The sequence below is a fragment of the Camelina sativa genome, chromosome 18, assembly GCF_030686135.1.
Source record: "Camelina sativa cultivar CO46 ecotype springtype chromosome 18, ASM3068613v1".
Classification (NCBI taxonomy): domain Eukaryota; kingdom Viridiplantae; phylum Streptophyta; class Magnoliopsida; order Brassicales; family Brassicaceae; genus Camelina; species Camelina sativa.
Window position 1 is genome coordinate 14,447,597 of NC_141897.1, and position 7,397 is coordinate 14,454,993.

Sequence of the window (7,397 nt, forward strand, 5' to 3'; positions counted from 1 at the left end):
ATAGACAGATTTTCATGGGGAGAAACACATGATGGGAAGTTCTCGGTGACATTGGCTTACTCTTTGCTTACTCGGGATAGTGCCCCACGCCAGGATGTTAGTAAGTTATTCTTGAGAGCGTGTCATGCGATTGTTCGAGAGCTAGTTCATCTCTTCCTATGGTTGGGAATGCATCAGGTGCTTATGAAAAATACGAAAGAAAAAAGGCGTCATTTATATGATTCTAGTATCTGTCAGGTCTGTAAAGGTGGGGAGGAGACTCTTCTCCATATTTTGCGGGATTTCCCTGCAATGGCAAGGGTTTGGCGTCGGATAATCCTGCCTAGGACAAGAAGAGATTTCTTTGCTAAGTCCCTACTTGAGTGGTTGTATGGGAACTTGGGGTTAGTGATGCTCATCCGCTGTATTTCTTGGTATGATTGTGCCATGACTTTATTGCAAGGGACTGGATAGTTTGTATTTCACATATGTATATGGAAGCTAATCGTCTTACTGATGGAATGGCGAACTATGCATTCTTATTACCGCTGGATTTTCTTTTGTTAGTCTGTTTCAGATTGTGTTAATTCTTTTGTTAGAGTATATTTCTAACTCCGATTGTATTTTTATTTTTCTTTTTTTAATAAATTGAGGGAGGTTAGCCTCCCTTTTCTCACCAAAAAAAAAACTAAAATATTCCTAAAATATATGTACAAATTAATTTATGTTTTCTTTTTAATTTAAAGAATTATTTGTTTAAGTGAAAAAAAAATAACTAAACTTTCAGTCACTAAATACTCCTACAATATCTCTAGAATCAATTTCTATTTTCTTTTATTTTTTAACAAAAAGATTTGAATATTTTCTATTTCAAAAATAGAAACTAAACTAATATATTTCGTCAGTTTTTCAAATATTATAAATTGATATTTATTAACCGATTTCATCTTTAACAGAAACCATAATATTCTCTGTTTTATTAAATCAGCTTATTATGTAAAAAGACAAATTCCCATGCGTTATTTTGCGGGTTAAATCCTATAATTAACAATCAAATTAAAATTAAATAATTTTAAAAACTAAATAAAACAAATAATAACATATACACATAACTTAAAATTTACATTTTAATTACAAAAAATCGTCATGCGGTGTAATTTGGGTTAAAATCTAATATATCTGAATTCCCATGCATGATCAAATTTGTTTATGAAGGCGAGTGAGCTAGCAAAAAAGTGCAAAGCCAAGGAACAATAAAGTACTTTTCATTTGCAAGATGGCAAATCAATTACATCCGAGAGGGTGAGAAGAACCTTTACATGAACTAATTTGTAACATCTCAGCTTGGACCTAAGGATGAGAAAGTGTTCATAAGGTAAGTTTGACCAAGCTATATATGATCAAATAAAGAAAAGAAAAAATTAAATTGGGCTTTGATGGTTAAGTTTGGGAGATATGATAGTCAAGTGAATCATGATGTTGGGGTTCATTTGCAAGATGACAAATCAATTCCATCCTAGACGTTCCAAAGAACATTCACATGAACTAATTTGTAACATCTCAGCTTGGATCTAGGAATGAAAAAGTGTTCATAAAGTAAGTTTTTAGACCAAACTATATATGATCAAATAAAGAAAAAGAGAAATATAAATTGGGCTTTGATGGTTAAGTTAGGGAGATATGATAGTCAAGTGGATCATGATGTTGGGCTTCATTTGCAAGATGACAAATCACTTCGATCCTGGACGGTCCGAAGAACATTCACATGAACTAATTTGTAACATTTTAGCTTGGATCTAAGGATGAAAAAGTGTTCATAAGGTAAGTTTTAGACCAAACTATATATGATCAAATAAAGAAAAAGAGAAATTTAAATTGGGCTTTGATGGTTAAGTTAGGTAGATATGATAGTCAAGTGGATCATGATGTTGGGCTAAACTTCATATTTGCTTGGGCTAAACCAAAATAATAAAAACGGTGTATAGTAGGAGTCGAGAAAATAGTATTAACCAAGTGAAAAAGGAATGCAGAGAAAAGAAAAACCACATTAAAAAGAATCTTAGCAATTAAGGAGAAACTGCTCAAATAAGATAACAATCATGATAAGATATGAAAATGAAATCCAATTACAAGACGACTAATGGCAAAATATCGGCTAAAGAAAGATAAGATATATATTATTTCATTTTGTTTAGAAGATCATTCTCAATCATAAGAGGGAGAGGGAGAGATAGGAGGGGGGGGGGGGGGGGGGAGATAGGAGGGGGAGATATATAGACATAGAGGCAGAGAAGGAGGGAAAAGTAAGTAATGAGATATCTGATCAAGGAAGAGACATAGCGTAAACATTCAGTGAGGCAATCCTCCCATCTACTGGGCTATACACACAAGCAACAGTGATTCCAATGTTCCAAACAAACAACAAACAAAACATACAAACCAGGAAAACGAACACGTCTCGCTGGAAGGGAGGTGTCGACCGACACTGGCATTGGTGTCGACCGACCCTACCCCACAATGTCGATCGATGCCCAATCTTGCTGGTGTCGACCGACACCAAGTGGTGTCGATCGACACCCACCTGCAATTGTGATCCGCACGAAGCCGAGAGTCGAATCTCGCTTCCCAATCTCCTCCAAATCATCCAATACTCAAAACCCATGCCAGAAACATCATTAGGAACCTGTATAATCCAACCCCCAGCAAGAAAACACACAAAACAACAACAAACAAACAAGAACAAGGAAATCAAAGGCTTAGATTAACCATGGTCATGCACTCACCTCTTTGCAGGAAGTTTCTGACCAACAATGAACAAATCCACACTCTCAGCAAGCTTCCCACACATTCCTAGCCTTGAATCCTCACTCCACAGCAAGATCTCACCCACAAAGCCTTTAAATCTCACAATCTCCCTCTAGAACCTCAAGAACAGTTTTCTCTCTTTTCTTTTCTCTCAAAGAGGCGTGAGACAACAAAAACACGACCCTAGGTCGTTTTCTCCTTTTTAAACATTGGTCCAAAGGTTTCCTTAAACCAAACCGGTCCAAATAAATAATTAAAACAATCTGGTCGAATCAGAAATAAGTGGTGTCGACCGACACCAACATGGGTGTCGATCGACACCCACCCCCAAAACGCAGAGTTTTGGTTCGCGGACGTTACAAATAATAATAATAAATAACTATGACTAGTGGTCCCATACCCACTAGCCACTTAACCACAATCACAAAACAACAGCGGAAAACAATACCAATTAAATAACCAATAATAATCCAATATAGAATAACCACTATCCAATCCTAACCATTTCAATGACAAACAACAGGAAACCAAGGAACCGGCAACCTAGCAAGTTCTAAAGACCCGACTCTAGCAACCTAGCAACGCCAGACAACATCCAATCGAGTCGCTAGAAGATCTTCCTCTTTATTGCCTTGATTCCACGATCACACTTTCCCTTTACCTGCACCACAAACACAAATTGAGATGCATAAGTATTTGATAAATACTCAGTGAGGCAATCCTTCCATCTACTGGGCTATACACACAAGCAACAATGACTCCAATGTTCCAAACAATCAACAAAAAAAACACACAAACCCGGAAAACGAACATCGTCACATTGGAAGGGAGGTGTCGACCGACACCAGCCTAGTGTCGACCGACACTACCCCACAGTGTCGATCGATGCCCATTTTTGCTGGTGTCGACCGACACCACTGCGATCCGCACGAAGCCGAGAGTCGAATCTGGCTTCCCAATCTCCTCTGAACCATCCAATACTCAAAACCCATGCCGGAAACACCATTAGGAACCTGTATAATCCAATCCCCGGCAAGAAAACACACAAAACAACAACAAACAAGCAAGAACAAGGAAATCAAGGGCTTAGATTAGCCATGGTCATGCACTAACCTCTTTGCAGGAAGATTCACACCAAGAGCAACGAATCCACCCCTCCTAGGAAGCTTCTAGAGCCTTCCGAACTCCAAATATCTCAAGAACATACAAGAAATCTCACTAATCCCACAAAAAATCTCAAGAACTCTCTTTTCTCCCTTTTCTCTCAAAACCACAAAGCGGCAGACAAATAAACTCCCCAAAACCCTTTCTGGTCGACAAATAACTTAAATACCTCGGTCCAATGGTTTTCCTAAACCAAACCGGTTCAAATCGATAATTAAATCGATCTGGTCGAACCAGAATAAGTGGTGTCGACCGACACCCCTTGAGTATCGATCGACACCCACCCCCAAAACGCGGCGTTTTGGTTCGCGGGCGTTACCATTCTCCCCCACCAAAATAGATTCGTCCTCGAATCTCGAACAACACTCAGCCAAGTACTCATGTGCTACCGACTCCACGGCCCGCACTCCTCCGACCGATATACGAAAGGTCACCTCTAGGTGATAGATTCACGCTCCAAGCGTTATTTGCTCTCGAATTTTGGAATTTCCTTTACTCACAGGCCTAAACCTTGAGTTTTTATTGGCTCTTCATCAGAGCTAAGTCTGCATGCCATAATGTTGGCTCCTCATCGGGCCTAAACCCGCATGCCACAATGTATAAGGAGAAATCCAATATTCGTCTCTAGGGTCGTCACCTTACAGCGCGCCTTCGGATCATCATCTGAAGTCGATATACCAACCACACTCCCAAGCCACAAAGTCCTAGAATATGGCGGTACTAGGAGAACCAAAGTCCTCCTAGAGTCGCGAGCAAACAATTCTGAACACGTCTGAGTCCTATCCCTAACCAGGTTTCCTTCCCGAGGCTCGCGTAAGACAACACAATGTCGTACCAACCACATATCCCCTCACTGGAATACCCCAGGACCACATAAGGATCATCCCACTGCCCCACGGGCCGCCACGAAGGCCAAACAAATCTCCTAAACAGGACCACCACAAAGGCCAAACAAATGTCCTAAACAGGACCGCCACAAAGGCCAAACAAATGTCCTAAACAGGAACACCACCAAGGCCAAACAAATGTCCTAAACAGGACCGCCACAAAGGCCAAACAAATGTCCTCAACAGGACCGCCACCAAGGCCACTTGTCCCGAAGGACCGTCACGAAGACCATAAGTCCCGAAGGACCGCCTCAACAGGCACTCTGGCTAAACAGCCCGCCACGAAGGCCACACAATGGTTAAACAGCCCACCACGAAGGCCACACAATGGCTAAACAGCACGCCACGAAGGCCGCACAATGGCTAAACAGCCCGCCACGAAGGCCACACAATGGCTAAACAGCCCGCCACAAAGACCACACAATGGCTATACAGCCCGCCACAAAGGCCACACAAGCCCTCCCCCAGGCTCTCCGCCACCAAAAATGGAAAAATTCTAACTCACATAAAACTTTCCATTTTTAGCACTTACCACTTTTGGAAACTTTCCACTTATAGAAACTTCTAATTTAGGAAACTTCCTTCTAAACACTGCCTTGCGGAAGTTTTGTACCCCAAACACCACCTCATCTTGTTACTGAATCGCACAACAAACCACCCCAACCGACAGAGTAACAAAAGAGATGGGCTGGAATACTCCATTCCCGCTCCAGCCACGGACTACAGATGGGACCAGGCTAGGCAAGCTCAAGTCGTGGTTTGCTTCTCATACCACTTCTTAAACCTTGCCTTCATCCTCGCCTCAGACTCCCAAGTCTGCTCCTCAACACCATCACATTCCCCAAGGACTCTCATCAAAGGAATCTTTTTCTTCCGAAGTTCTTTGATCCTCCTCTCGAGAACCCTCACTGGTCTCGCCTCCAAAGTCATTTGGGCTGAAGATCCTCAGAGATCTTAGCCAACAACTGGTCATACTCATGGAGACACTTCCGCAACATAGACACATGGAAAACCTTATGGAATGCACGCATAACCTCAGTTAACTCCAGCCTATATGCCACTGGTCCAACTCGCTCAATCACTCTGAACGGACCCATATACCTCAGACTCAACTTAGTCTCAATCAATGACCTGTTCGGACCCCGCAACATGGCCATCTTGAGGTACACTCTATCTCCAACCTGAAACTCAAGATCTCTCCTCCTCCTATCGGCATAATTCCTCTGCCGTTCCTGAGCTTCCTTCATGTTCAGCTTGAGAACCTGAATCTTCTCCTAGGTCTCCTGAACAAAATCTGCGCCGTACATGCTCCTCTCCCCCACTTGAGTCCAGCATAACGGTGTACAACACGGCCTCTTATACAAAGCCTCATAAGGTGCCATGCCAATACTCGTCTCGTAACTGTTTTTATAAGCAAACTCTACCAAGCTCAATTGATCTGCCCAATGGCCACCCCAATCCAACACACACATCCTCAGCAAATCCTCCAACGTCTCGATCGTCCTCTCTGACTGTCCATCTGTCTGGGGATGATAAGCTATACTCATATGCACCTTAGTGTCCATCTCTGCCTGAAATGCCCTCCAGAACACCGAAGTGAACTTGGAATCCCTATCAGACACAATACTCGCTGGCACCCCATACAACCTGACTATCTCCTTCACATACTTCTTAGCCAAGACTGCTGCTCCATCAGTCTTCTTAATGGCCAGAAAATGTGCCGACTTAGTCAACCGGTCCACAATGACCCAAATAGCATCAAACGTCCTGGACACTGGCAAACCAACCGTGAAGTCCATAGTAATCATATCCCACTTCCACTCTGGAATGGGAAGACTCTTCAGCAAACCACCTCGTACCTGAAGCTCAGCCTTCACTAGCTGACACACATCACACCTCACAACCCAACTAGTCACGTCCTTCTTCATCCCGATCCAGTGATAGTACCTCTTGAGATATCGGTACATCTTAGTCGCTCCTGGATGAATAGAGAACATGCTAGCATGAGCTTCTCTCAGAATCTCCTGCCTCAACTCCTCATTCTTGGCCACACAGATCCGCCCATGCACCAGAATAGTACCATTAGTCGAAACCTGATACTCTGAGTCAACATCCTTTGAGGCATTAACCAGCCCCAAATCCGACTCATGAGCCAACCGCACTCTGCTCAACAAATCTGCTCTATTAGCTGCAACCGAACCCAATGGCTCCTGAGAAACCGCACACAAACTCAATGCACTGATCTCTCCTACCAGAGACTCCATATCCTGCTCCTGAGCCGAAGTCGCCCACTTCCGACTCAAATCATCTACAACCAAGTTAGCCTTACCGGGATGATAGGCTATCTCAAGATCATAATCCGCCACCAGCTCCATCCACCGCCTCTGCCTCAAGTTCAGCTCGGGCTGAGTGAATATATACTTTAGGCTCTTATGATTTGTAAACGCCTGTACCTTTGCACCATAAAGATAAGATCTCCAAATCTTCAGGACAAAGACTACAACACCCATCTCTAAATCATGAGTAGGATAGTTGTCCTCATGCTTCCGCAACCGCCACGAA